General features: G+C 28.3%; 1 long non-coding RNA gene across 1 annotated transcript; it reads left to right on the forward strand.

The window, feature by feature from the left end:
* The first annotated feature begins 911 nt into the window (after nt 1–911).
* LOC137824359 (uncharacterized) lies at nt 912–4,010 on the forward strand. Its single transcript, XR_011083247.2, has 6 exons — nt 912–1,043; nt 2,423–2,533; nt 2,620–2,729; nt 3,317–3,374; nt 3,681–3,722; nt 3,801–4,010. It is a non-coding gene; the product is annotated as an uncharacterized LOC137824359 (long non-coding RNA).
* The last annotated feature ends 10,881 nt before the right edge of the window (nt 4,011–14,891 follow it).

Consider the following 14,891-nt stretch of genomic DNA (forward strand, 5'->3'; position numbering starts at 1 on the left):
TCAACTTGTTTGATCTTGATAAAAAAATTCTCCTATTTTTAAAAAGTCTTAGGCCTACACCTCCATACTAAACCATATTCACCTTTAGATGCGTAAGTTGTTTGATTTAAACAAATCCAGCTTGTTGTAGTATGGAACTACTAAAGAGTGTGTTTTGACATTACACTACAAGAAAATATTGAATGGTAACTAATTTAAAAATAAAGAAAAAATAGTTTTTATAGTAACTAATTTAGATATCCTTTTATAAACTAAAAATTATTGATTATTAAAATGATATCTATTATTAATAAAAAAATTATAATATAATTAGATACTATACTTTTGGTAGCTAATAATAAAAATAAAAATAAAAATTTTATAGAAACTATTTTTAGTCACTTGTTAAAATGTAATTGAAAACATTTTTTTAGTCACTTTTAATTTATTTTAGAAACTAATTTTTGGTCTCTAAAAATAATAAAATTAGAAAATAATTTTTTAGTTTCTAATTATCATATAATTAGATACTTAAATCTTTAGTCACTATTATTTAAATTTAGATACCAATTTTGGAGTAATTAAATTTTATAAAATTAATTTTTAATTTTTAATTTATAAAATATTTTAAATTGATATAAATAAATTAACTAATTTATTAATTTTAGTATAATATTAAAATAATTAATATCAATTTAAAAATTACATTTGAAATAGTATTTTAATTTTTTAATTTTATTTAAATATAAAATTAAAATTAATAATAAATTCAAAATATTATTTAAATTAAAAATTTAATAAATTAATTTAAATAAAGATGCATATTTTTCAAAAACTTATTTAATTTTTTCAAATCTGAGCAAATAGTTTACAGGTTTAATTTCAAAATTTATCTATCTCTCTTTAATCTTTTCTGTTAATCTCTCACTCTTAAAACAAATGCACTCTGCACAAACGTACTCTGCAAACGCATTGCAACGGTGACCACTACGGCAACGATAATGCACTCTACACCAAGACGCTTCTATGCTCCAAAGGAGACTAACCTCTTCAAGCTTATCATCGTAAGTTTCGATTCGTGCTCCATTATTCCCCTTTGCTTTTATTTTTGTGTTTGCTCATCGAACGCAACTTTACTCATTGTGTATTTTCCCTATCTTAGAACCCTAGATTTTGTTCTTATGTTGTATTTCATCAATTAATTGCTAGTTGAGTGTTTGTCAATGAAGAACTGTTTCTATTATTTGTTTCTTACAAAAACCTCCAAAAGTTGGCACATACGAATCTGTTTGCACGAGTTTGGTAGCATGTCGGTACTCAATTTCGAGGTTCCAGTTCTAAAGATGCCAGATAAAACAATGATCCAAAGCAAAGAATGTGAAAGAGTTGATAAAGAACAAAATAGGAACTATATAAAGTCCATAGTTGGCATGCTTCAACATTAATCTTAGTATTAAATAATTCTGCCATTTATTCTGATTCATTTCTTTTCGTATTAGAATTATTATGATCCTGTTTTTACTATAATAAAAGATTTTGAGAATCGAGAATGATAATTGAAAACTAATTACCTCCAAATCTGCAATGATGGCCAAGGATGTACAAGTAGACTATTTAGCGGCTTACTCTAGAGGTTACTCTCTGTCCCTATGATATTTTGTTGGATGGACTGAAGGTACTTAAACTATGCTACTCCTGGTACTCTGTTTTCAACATTTACCTCCAAACTAGAGTTATTGTGTTGTGTCTCTTGATAAATTCCTTATACTTTGTCATACTTGTACTTAGACAAATCCATATCTTTCCAGTCAAGGCTTGTCTCCAATTTGCATATCTCTAACATTCCATTTGTTTCTTGTCCCAACTCTCCCACTAAGACTTTATCATGGTAGACTTCAAAAAGCATGCACCGTGTCACTAACTCTTGAATATGTACTGTGCTTGCCCCAAGCCAAGATGAAAAGATAAGGGCTCAAAGTAGGTTGTTGGCACACACTATGGTTATAGGCAAATCTTCTGTACTTTCACCTTTTACACTAGTTGTAACTCCATCACATACATATCTTTGATTGGCTTAAATGTGAGCAGTCTTGACTTAATGTCTTTCTTTTGTTATACTGTCCATAGAATCTCTCTACATACTCTGTCATACGTTTTTTCTCCAAATAAATAAAAGAACATTTGTAGGTCCTTTTTGTTCCTCGCATATTTCTCTGTAAGTGTTGGTAATGTTGTGATGCTTTATATTATATGAAACAATATGTTTACAAAAAACTGTTATATTGTTCATATTGAAGATTGCATAATTGTTTTCATATTATTTTTCATTTTTTGTGTGTCTCAGACTCAGTTACTTAGAAGATAAGATGACATTTTCCACTTTGAACAATGCTTCTGCTTATTTCTGATAAAGTTTGTTAATAAAATTTGTTGCATGTGCCAGAACAAAGAAAATCACCTACACAACGTGCAACATTTGAATATCTTTAGAGGGAAGATGTTGGATGTATTTCCTGACTATAGGAAAGAAGCTGAGGATCATCTATCAAAAGCAGTAAGCAAGATTGAATTTTAGGTTCTTTGATTTAGTGTCTTTTTCTTGATGTTTAAATGATTGTAATCGACTTTTACATGGACCAGGTTAAGTTAAATCCATCTCTTGCCGATGTTTGGCTATGTTTAGGAAATTGCATTTGGAAAAAAAGAGATTTAACTGCTGCAAAGAACTGCCTCAGTCTTGATTAGACAAGGTATCTAGAGTATATTTGTTTGACTTCCATTATTGATACTACTGTAGCCTTTTTAGAATATTTACAATCAGTTGCAGAGTTAGAGATAATTTCATACACCCTAATAATAAGTGACGAGTTAGGAACTTGTTCAATATAATTTATTAAGTTTACTTCAAATCATTATTTTTACATAAGAATGGAATTCTTAGATGAACTTAGTTTAGTTGGATTTTCAAACTTAAAACTTTGCTTTTTAAATTTGTTGTATGTAGGATTGTACGTAGATTTGGTATTTTTTAAATGCTTTTAAATCATTTCACACTTGCATTGTGGCTAGCCTGTTCCTTAAGAGTTAAAGTAATGCATCTCTTGCAAATTATATTAATTTCTTAACATGATAGTTTGGTTCTTGTTGTTCTGATATTTATGTGCATTTGTAGTTGATGTGCCTATCGGGGAAGACTATTACTTTTTTATACAAATAAGGGTATTTTTCTGGAGGCCAATAGGAGATAATCATTTTCTCCGAGTCTCACTTTTAATTTGTTCTAGTATTTCCATTTAGAGATATGATAGTTGACAATAAGTATTTGTTGTTTCTGCAGGGTCCTAACAAAAAGATTCTTTGTCAACTATCGATGCTTAAAAGAAAAATGTCTCAAGGTAAGGGATTTGTTTACATTTTTATTTTTCTGAAGATCGCTTTTCATTTTTACTAACTCCTAATTTGTTTACTCATGGTAACTTGATTTTTAACACTTGTGTATACAAAATGAAAGAGTGTTATGTTTCCACATTCATCTTTTGTGTTGATTTTAGTCGTACGTATACTGATTGACATCGTTTTCTACTTTTATTAAGTTCAAAGCATTATGTGATATGTATAGCTAATCTCACTTAGTGGTATAAAGCTATTGTTGTGGTGGTGCTCAGTCTGTCATGATTTTCAAGATTTGTTAATTTTTTTAGGATGACACACAACTACCCAGTCAATCACTCAGTCCTTATGAGGTAATTTTGTTACAATATTCTATATATATTTTTAAATTTCAATTTTTCTAATAAATTTTATTTTATATTTTTTGACAGGTAGATGATTATTGTTATAGCTAGCATCAAAAGCTTCTTCATGGAATAAAGTTCACACAAAAAATAGATAAAAGCTTTTTACCACATGTCTAGATGTTCCAAATAGATCAAATGAGCCTTCAGAGCAACTATATAGAGATGAGATTCTTCCTTGATGGGTATTCAAATAAAATCAAAAATATGTCCAAATTAGTGGTACTGTGATTGAAATACTTATATTGAACTATTTTAGAAGCAGCAGGAGATCTTAAAATATTTCAAATAAATATATTTTTACACTTGATAAAAAATAAAATAAATAAATAAATAAAATAAAATAAAATAAAACAAAACAAAATAAATAAAATAATATTTTATAATAAATTATATTATTTAGAGACCAATATAGTGACCATTTTGTTTGTATTTATATATTTGGTCACTAAATGAGTTTCTATATATTTTGGTCACTAAATTGGTTTCAATGAAATTGGTTGTTAATTTGGTTTCTATATAATTGGTCACTAAATTAGTTTCTATATATTTGGTTACTAAATTAGTTTCTATATATTTGGTTACTAAATTAATTTCTACATATTTGGTCACTAAATTGGTTTTTATTTAATGGTAACTAAATTGGTTTCTAAATTAGACTCTAAATTGGTTTCTAAATTAGACTCTAAATTGGTATCTAAAATTAACGACCATGATTTTAGCCACTTAAAGCTATTAGTTTCTAAATTAGTCTCTAATTAAGTTGGTGACTAATTTTATCATTTTAGAAACCAAAACTTTAGTTTCTAAAAACACTTTTTCTTGTAGTGTTACGAAGAGACAACATTGATTCCAGGGTCTTACAGTTGTGCACAATTAGCCAAGCATATGTTGTGATGTTAAAAAAAAGTTAAGTAAAGAAAAATATATTGCCCTTACCATTGTATCAATTAAGGCAGGCTTATGTTCATGTCGCTTCCACAATAATGTTTTTACATAATTGAAACTGAACAAAGTTGAAAAGTGAAGGCAAAGAGAACTACGAATTATTCTCGGTTCATCATAACATATTTTGTAAAATCCAACAAATGAATCTATATATAAAGGATATGGTGAACAATACCTCGTTTGGAGTGTTTTGGATCTGATGCAATGATAGGACCAACTTTCATCAAAGTTATCGCTTTAGACAACTCATAAATAAATGGTTTAGGTTGTGGGTTAGAAATCTAACAATGAATAATGGTATAGATACTGCCATGTTTGAGATAAGTTGACTTAGGTGTGTTGATAAGGCTAAATTTGTTCCAAGTAGTTGCTCTTGAGTGACTCATTGATAAAGGGTTTGAGTCATAGATCAAGAATTTGATGATGAACATTGATTATGGACAATGCCTTGTTTCAGGTGGGTTTAACATTGATAAGGCCAAATTTGATCTAAGTTGTTGGTTTTAGGTGGCACATTGATCAAGGTGGTTTCGGTCATGAGTGATAATGCCTCATTTTTTGTGGGTTGAATTAGGTGCATTGGTAGGTCATGGGTCAGAAATCTAACAATGAACAATGGTCGTGAAGAATATCTCGTTTTGGATGGGTTAATTCTAGTACATTGATAGGTCGTATATGATCTAAGTCGTTTCTTTTAGGTCACACAAGGATTAAGAGGTTGGGTCATGGGTCAGAAATATGACGATAAATAGTAGTTATGGACAATGTCTCATTTAGGATAGATTGAATATGATACGTTGGGATAAGTTAAATGTTAATAAAATGATCATGAATGATAATTATGATATAAAACCAGTTGAGATCACTAAGATGTATTGATATGTGAACACTAGTAATAACATGTATATAGTACAAACACTTATATCTAATAAAGATATCATAATTTCATTGAGTGTTTAAATCATGTAAATCAAAATTAGTGCAATGTGAAATACATAAGGTATAATGAACACTTAAAACTTACCCTAACCTATGAAGTACAGAAGAGAATGTAGGGTAAACCAAGCAGGTTGACCGCTATAAAATAACATGGGACAACTGAATGTTGAAGTCTGTTAACTTGCACATGTCCACCTAACATAACCCACAACCTGCACGAACCAAAATGTGGATCAACACACCCCACCTTGTGACCCACATTAATTTTTTTCTTCTTAATATTTTATTATTGTGTAGAATTATTTGTCGGTTGAATATGATTAAATATTTTTGTGTCTGATTTCATCAATATTATATCTTTAAATGAACAAATCTAGATTTTATTTCATGATCTATTTTAATATACTTTTTTCATCGTATGCTTCCTTATTTACTTGCAGTAAAAAATAAATTATTAATCTTTATGTATTTCATCGACCATCAAACCCACATTTGATATGAAATGAGCACAAATATTTGCTTTTAAGTCTTATCTGGGTCAATATGTGTCGACCTATTTTCTAACGGGCCAAAATTGGCTAGACTGATCCATGTTGTGATCCGTAAGCCCAAGAATCAGAAATACTACTAGGTGTTAATATTTAATAAAAAATACTTAGTACACATATTCTAGAACATGTCATTAAATATTCTTTATAGAATATTGTTTTATGTATATAAATCCATGTGCTTATATATGTGAGTTAATAATTGATAGTTTGAATTATTTGTAGTTATATATTTATGGGTTGAGTTATAAGTTAAATTGTAATTATTATTTGAGTGAAATTTAATGTAATTATACTTTATACATCAACGTATATCTCGGCAGGTAAAACCCGAGCTTAAAAGAGAATAATATTAATTAGATTTATGCATTTTCTTTTGCAATTACACTTAATTTTCTAAATCCTATCATGAGTACAAGATATGCATATGTATGCACTTTATGTTTAATTGGGGATGTTACATCCTCTATCAATTTTCCTACTAATTGCTTTTTTATATTAATTTATTTTAAAATTTTAACATTAAAAATAAGTTTACGAAAAAGATTTTAAAGGATAGAAAAGTTACTTGAATAATAAAGAAATAGTTATATATACATTATTATTATTTTTAAATTTTCTTACATACAAATATCTAACAACATTCGACTAATCAAATAAACATATTTTTCTTGTCATAATTTTGTGTTAACAAAACATATTGAAAATTGCATCTCTTCATTTATTTTTAATTAATTTGAATTTTTCTCTCATTATTATTTTTTCACTCTCTATGGTAAAAAAATCATTATTTTAAAAAGAAATATTCTATATACAATGAAATTCATTTAATTTAATCAATAAAATTTTCATGGGTTAATAATAAATTATTCAGAAACAAAAGTAAATTAACTAAATAATTAAAATAATTTATTGATTTTTTTTTATGTTCAAAACTAAATGGCTCTAAGATAAATTTCTGGTAACTAGCTTTTTGTAATATAACCAAACTTAAATAATACGAATATAAAATAAATTAATATTCTAAATTTACCAATTTGTAAATTCAATTTTACCATATTTTAATTGAATTTTATTTTTATAATAGCGTGAAGTTATGATGAATAATTATCTGTTCATATTTCACATTTATTGTATCATTTTTTAATAATATTATTTTTAAAAAAATTCTTTATTTTATTTATTTAATTTTTTTGAAGCTTAAACCCTAATTAATTTAAATTTTATTCATCAATTTATAAGAATTTTATTAGCTTTTTATAAATTTAAACCCAAATACAACATTTATAATGTATCAAATAAATTGACATCATAAAGTATTGAAAAAAAATTGACAAAATTTTTAGAAATTAGTAGGAACATTGATAAAATTATATTATTACCTACAAAAACTAAAAAGAGAAACAAGCCGAAAATCTGCTAAATAAAGTACACTTGATTAAAACAAACTTCTTCAAATAATTTTCTTTTTGGGGTTCAGTTTTAGCGTAGTTCGATTTCAAAGATTTGGTAGCAAAATATTTAGTGTCATCGTGTTTTTTAAATTTTTTTATTAACTTTGCCTATATATGAGTTTCTTGAAGAGTTGATTTGACCCTACAAAATTTGTTATTATAATCACTATCTTCAATGACTGTTTATAAGATGATTAAAAAAATGAATGATTAGTACGTAAGAAATTATTAATTATAACTTCATTTATATTTATATTCAATTTCAGCATTAAAGGACACTTTAAAAATGAATAAATACAACAAAAGTTGTTATACGAAGTAGGTGTGAATGAATGCTAAAAAATTGTTTTTCCAACCTTTATCTGATGTAAATTCCTAAATTGTTGAATAATTTTTTTTTCATAAATTTTATTTATAAAAACATATATAAATAATTTTTCCAGTTAAAATCTTCAAAGTTCGACAATAAACACCAATCTTTTGAAGTGAATCAACTAACCACAAAAAGGAAACAACATGGTTAAATAAAAAAAATATGATAAATATAGTGATATCTATGATTTTAATTAGCAACTTGAATCTTATGTGAGATTTTTTAAATAAAAAACATTATCCTAAAAACAAATTTAAAATTAAACTTGAATTCATATTTTTTTTTACAATAATCACCTCTGTGAAACAATTTAATTGATGCTTGAAAATATAATCACGATGTATATTTATAATATGTGCTAGTGTCTAGTATGATGTATTTTAAATTGTAAAATTTGAAAGGTAATTTTAGATCAAGTATCTTTTGAATTAATCCAGAATACATTATGATAGACGATTTAATTTTGAAAGTTTTTTAAATTCGAAACTAGTTTTCGGATTGTGAAATCCAGAATAATTTTTTTAAAACATATTTTGAAGTGTACAATCTAGAGTATATTTGTTCTTATCGGTTGACCTAGTCGTTGGTTGATTGTGGGAATAGGTTGTGACTCCGTCTGCTCCTGCTGGATTTGCTCTTTCCTTGGGATGTTGGAACAAGGCTCCGTTTGAAACAGAGAAGGTCCTACCTGTTGATTGCACTCTGACGATCAAGTTAGTACTAGGCTAAGAAACAATGAGTAAGTAAGCAAGTAGTTTTAGTCATAGAAACAGTGTACCTTTACCAGGGATCTCAAGTCCCTTTTATAGATTACTTTTAGGTTACTTCTCGTAACCTTGTCTCGAGTGAAAGTAAGTTTGATGAGATGAGAGTTTGTTACAATGTGCACAATCATAGTGCACAATCTTACTATACACACCACATGCATTTTCTCCCTGATCAGGCCTTATATATATATGAATGAACTTCAACGCACGCATTCATGGGGCCCACTTACGTGGCCCATTAACTCGACCAGACCACCGAGCTGACGTGATTTACATAGGTACCGATGTCCGATCACCCGGACGCTAAGCCCAGCGCTTTGGTCCAGTACAATATTCATGGATTTGAAAAAGCATTACAGATTGTGAAATTCAAAATATAAAGTTCTATTCTAGATTGTACAATCTAGAAGACATTGTACAATTTTGAATGTGTTTGTTTTTATAAATGTATTAGAGATTGTACAATCCATAACGTATTCTTAGATCTGGAAAAGTTTTATGGATAGTGCAATCCAAAACATAAAGTTATATTTTAGATTATACAATCCAAAATATAATTTTGTATTTCAGATTGTACAATTTAGAATGCATAAAGTCATAACTTTTATATTCTGAATTGTATATTTCAGAAAGTTTCTAAATTCCACAATCCATAATTGAAAAAAAAAATGGAACATTAACCTAAAATATACCATCATCGACCACCTCTCACTACCACCACCAACCACCACTACAACCAACAATGAATCCAAGAAATAACACAAACTTCACCACTAACTTCATTAAACTTCAAAAACCATAACCTAAATCCATTTTTAGAAGGGTATTTTTTAGATTTACAAAATTATGGGGTGTAAGAAGAAATGTTGTAGGTGCAGGAAGAAAAATCCATACAGTGGTCCTTTAGTGGACAACAAGGCCCAATCATATATTACGGCGCTGAAGAAAGCCAGCCCAATAAGTTGATACCATCTTCTTCACATTTTGAGTTCAAAATAAAGGAGAAGAATTTCTTACATACAAGTATTATAAAGTGCAAATTTGTATAAATTAAATTATTATAAAATGAATATATATATATATATATATATATATATATATATGCGTGTGTGCGTGTGTTGTAAATTAAATTATTAAAAACTGTATGTATATATATTAATGCGTATTTTAATTCAATCATTTTATATTAAAATAACATTTCTCACCTAGTAATTTTATTAATATTAAAGAAACATAAAATAAACTTGGGACTGAATAATTGGGGTATTGAGAGAAATGCCTTATTCTCCTCATGGCTTACACGTTTTGATATGCTCTCGCATTTTTAGTTTGAGAACATTAACACCAATACCAAAATTCAGGAAAAAAAAATTCAATTGGTCTATTTTATTTGATTTATGAATATTATAGTAAATTAATATCTATTTTTAAAATTTAAATAACTTCTCTCCTCTCCCTCTCACGTAAATATCTAATGACGAGGAATCTACTTAAAATGTTGTGTGTGTTTGGAGGTGTATTTTAATGGAGTAGATATGAGAAGAAAGAGATCAGAAGTTTTTTTTTAAATGTTATATATTAAACTAAGATGTTGTTTAAATAATAAATTATTATAATTCTTCTAAACTGTTTCTTTTTCAAAAGTTGTGCGTCTATACTACTAAGATTCTCTAGTGAATAAATTAATCCTCTTCCATATTATTTAAAAGTTTTTTGAAAGAATGTATTGGTAAATTAATAGGAGAGACTAAATTTAGACTCTTTTTTTTTCATAACAAATGTGTTTGACGTCAAATTCATCAAGATATCATTATTTGGTCAATTATCACATTCAATAAACTGTATTTTTTTAGTTTAGTGACATAATCACAATTTTTATCATCTGAATTTTCGTTATTTTAATTTAATTTCCCACTTCATTAGTGACCTTTTGTATTAGTTTCACATAATACAATTTATCTTTATTATGTTCCCAATTCTTAAAGTACATCAATTATTTTTTAACAAAAGAAATGTATTTGACACTTGATAAGAAGAAGACAAAATAACAAATTATATATATAATAGGAGATTCATATCATGTAATAACAAGATGAAATTTAAAAATAACTATATTTCGTAAATATATATGATTAAGAGTTGATTCCTAATTCAGATACTAAGATACTTCTTTTAGTTGTAAATAAGTATAATGAATATGGATTCGGTTGTAGTATAATGTTATGTGTTATAAAAAATGAGATTGTTACTGTTTTATTCGTTATGCATTATAGAGGAACATCACATGTAGGCTTGATGATAAGGATAAAATTTAAGATTTTTTTACTCTAAACTTCTCATAGACTTTTAGAGGTGTTTAAGGAAGTTAGAAAGATGTTAAAGAAATGGAAATAATGTATGAAACATTCTTCTAGAAAAGTGAAACATGCCTTGGTATTTAATAAAGGTGGAAGTTTGCACACTAGGGGATCCGTTAGCACGCATGAATACATAATTTGGTTGATATGAATTCTTTAATGTTTTTTTGTATTCACTTATAGTGAAATAATTATGTATTACTTTTTTTACTTATAATTTTTGTTTGTTTACTGATACAAGAGCTTGATCGCTCAACTTATGTAGATTGAATTAGTCGATTATCGATCTAGCAAACGCACAAGAATCTTTTATTAAATTCTACTGACATTATTTGCTATTTTTTTTTGTAATAAAATGTCTTCTCTAACATGAAGATTTGATAGTAGATATTCATGAGTGTACTTTCCGGTTGACCTGGTCGTCCATTGACTTTGAGAACAAGCTTTGGCTCTGTCTGTCTCTGTTGGAATCTGCTCTTTCCTTTGGATGTGTTGGAATGTGGCTCCGTTTGAAACAGAGGGGGGGCCCTACCTGTTGATTGCACTCCGACGATTAAGTCAGTACAAGGCTTATAGAAATAAGAAGTAAGTGAGTAGTTTCAGTCTTAGAAACAACGTACCTTCACTTGGGATCTCAAGTCCTTTTTTATAGACTACCTCTAGGTTACCTTTGGTAACAACCTTCTCTCACAAGAACCTTACATTGAGTGAAAGTATGTTTAATGGGAGAAGAGTCTGTTACAATGCACACAATCTTAACGCTGCAACTGCACAAAATCTTATCTCCTTGGAGTGCATAAAATCTTAACAGAATAACCACCAGGGTACCAACTCTTGTACCAACATCAGGGGTCCAATCTGTCCCTTGGAGGCATATAAGCCTCCACGTACCATGCATGCAATCTGCTCCCCTAAACCCTAGCGCTCTTAGGCTCGGGCCTATGGAGAATGTTTTACTTGTACTAGACCTGAATGCACTAAACGCATCCCTAGGCCCAATAACACTCTTCGCTAACTGACCAGGTCTTATACGCGAAGGAATTATAATAAGTATATGAATGAGAGTCAATACATGCATACTTGAGGCCCACTCGTGTGGTCTGTCAGTCTTGACTCGACGACCGAGCTGACCTATCTAACATAGACGCTGATGCCCGACCACCTGAGCTCTACGTGCTCTGGTCCAATACAATGAGCATTATCTAATTCTACTTCTACTGTGGGAAAATTTACCAAAATGGTGCAATTCATTTTGAAAATTACACAAAGGGGCAAATGTAGAAAAAAAATTATAGAAATGAACATTTGTGAGTCAAAGTCGCCAATGGTGTAGGCAACATCAATTAAATTTATTAATCTGCCATTTTTTTTTAATTAAAGTTGTCAACCAGATTGACAATTTCAGTTTAAATAAATTGTGAAGAAATTGGACACTGGATTGACAACTTCAGTGTATTTTATCTAAATTAAAGTTGTCAATTCGGTTGTCAAGTTTAGTTGATTTTTTTAAAACAAATGATAATTAACATTTTTCAAAATAAAAATATATAGTTAAAAAAAATATTTTATAAATAATACCAAAATTTAATTTTGTTTTATTTAAGAAAATGATACATAAAGTTGAAGAGTTAAAATGAATTTTTTTACAATAATTTTAAATAAATTGGGTTAAAAATGATTTGTGTGATAAATTAAAAATATTAACTATTTTTTAAATATTGTTAAAGTTAAAAATACACTTATAAAAAAATGGGATATGAATTATGTATAAATCTTTAGATTATATAATATATGAAAATATAAATTATATAATAAGTAAAAAGTAATAATATACATGTATTTATGCTAAAATAAATGTACTAAAAGATAAATTAAATTATTGAATATAAATTAAATATTAAAATATTTGATGAGAGCAACATTACAAATGATGATTCTACTGTCTAAATGGACAATTTCTTGTGTTGTGACCTTCATTGCGACAGTAAGAACATTTTTTTGGCTTGTCCTGAATTGGTTGATCTATTTCATTATGCAAACAAGTTGTAATTAGTCGTCCCAAGTCTTTACATTGCATGTGGGGGTCAAGTATGAAATTTGACCAATAATCACTACAACAAAATCACTAAATAGCAACCAAATTTAGAGACAAAAAATACTTAGTCAATGTATTGACTAAATTAGATACTATTTTAGAAACTAAAAATTTATTGGTATCTAAAGTGATTTTTATTATTAATAAAAATTTATAAAATGGTTTCTAAATTGGTATCTAAATTAGCTACCAAGGTTTTAGCTACTAATGTTTTAGTTTCTAAATTAGTCTATAAAAGACTAATAAAGACTAATTTAGAATATGAAGTAGTAAGTACCTAAAACATTGGTAGCTAATGGTTAGATACCAATTTAGAAACTATTTTACAATTTTTTATTAATAATAGAAACTACTTTAGATACCAATACTTTTTTTAGTTTATAAAATGGTCTCTATTTTAGTCAAATATTAACTAATTATTTTAGTCTCTAAAATTAGTTTCTATTTAATGATTTTCTTGTAGTGAATCCTCGTTTCGAATGGGATGAAGCTCAACTTGATATGCATTTATAATTGTGTGGAGGCTGTAAACTAGATCAATGAATATCGTCATTTGTAAATGACAAGAGGAACAAATGACAATAACATGACGACAAGGAAGTCAAAGAGCTTGGAAATGGCCACAACCACATCACCAATCATTTAATCTAACTGTATATGACTAAGGACGTCGACCATGTTGGGGGGGGGGGTGACTAATTCTTAGACATCAAATTCAAAATTTTTGCAATAAACATTTCACAAAACACATAGCCGAATCTTGTTGATTTTTTCTAAGTAAGGTTATGATATCTTCTAGATAATAATGACTTTCACCTAACATGATGTCTATTTTGAAATTTTGTTCAACAAACCATGTTTTTGTTTTCTCGAAAGTTGCCTTAACCAAAGCGAAAATTGGCAAGGAACGAGCTCCCTCAAGCATAGAGTTAATGCATTCTGCTAGATTTGTGGTCATATGACCATACCTCTTTCCCCCATCGTATGCTTGAGTCCATTTCTCTAACGGGTATGTGATATATCCAAGAAATGACTTGCTTGAACTCAGATCGTATAACTGATAGCTTTGCTTGTACAATGGGTTCTTTCATCTCATAAGCTATTATAAAGAAGTAAATGAAATTAGTTAAAGAGTAAAAGGTCGTAATTATCTATGAGGGAAGGTAAGGAATGTTATTACCCATGTTAATCAACTGTTGTTTGAGCTCGACATTTTTGAGTTTTTTTGTTGAAATTCGATGTGATTATGGCGTATGCAATACACATAAACAAGGTCGTCTCCTTCCCATCCAACTTCTTCAGATTATAATGCTGAAATTATACCAATTCCTCTATTAGTAATCATTCACAAAAATGTTTGAGGTGTCATATATTATCACAATAATTGGAAGAAATAAATCAAAGCCTCTCGAGTCTCACCTTCAATAATCGTAAACGCAAATAGAAATATGTTCTGATTCCCATCTTAAGCAATTGCAATAAACAATGTTGCATGGTATCTTTCGGTTAGAAATGTCTTATCAACTTGTACAATGGGCTTGCAAAAATTGAAACCGTCGATACAAGACTTGAAAGACCAAAACACGTGATCCAACGTGTAACAAGATTTGTCTTGAATAACATGAACCATACAAGGA

This window comes from Phaseolus vulgaris, chromosome 8 (genome assembly GCF_051622355.1).
Source record: "Phaseolus vulgaris cultivar YP4 chromosome 8, ASM5162235v1, whole genome shotgun sequence".
Lineage (NCBI taxonomy): Eukaryota > Viridiplantae > Streptophyta > Magnoliopsida > Fabales > Fabaceae > Phaseolus > Phaseolus vulgaris.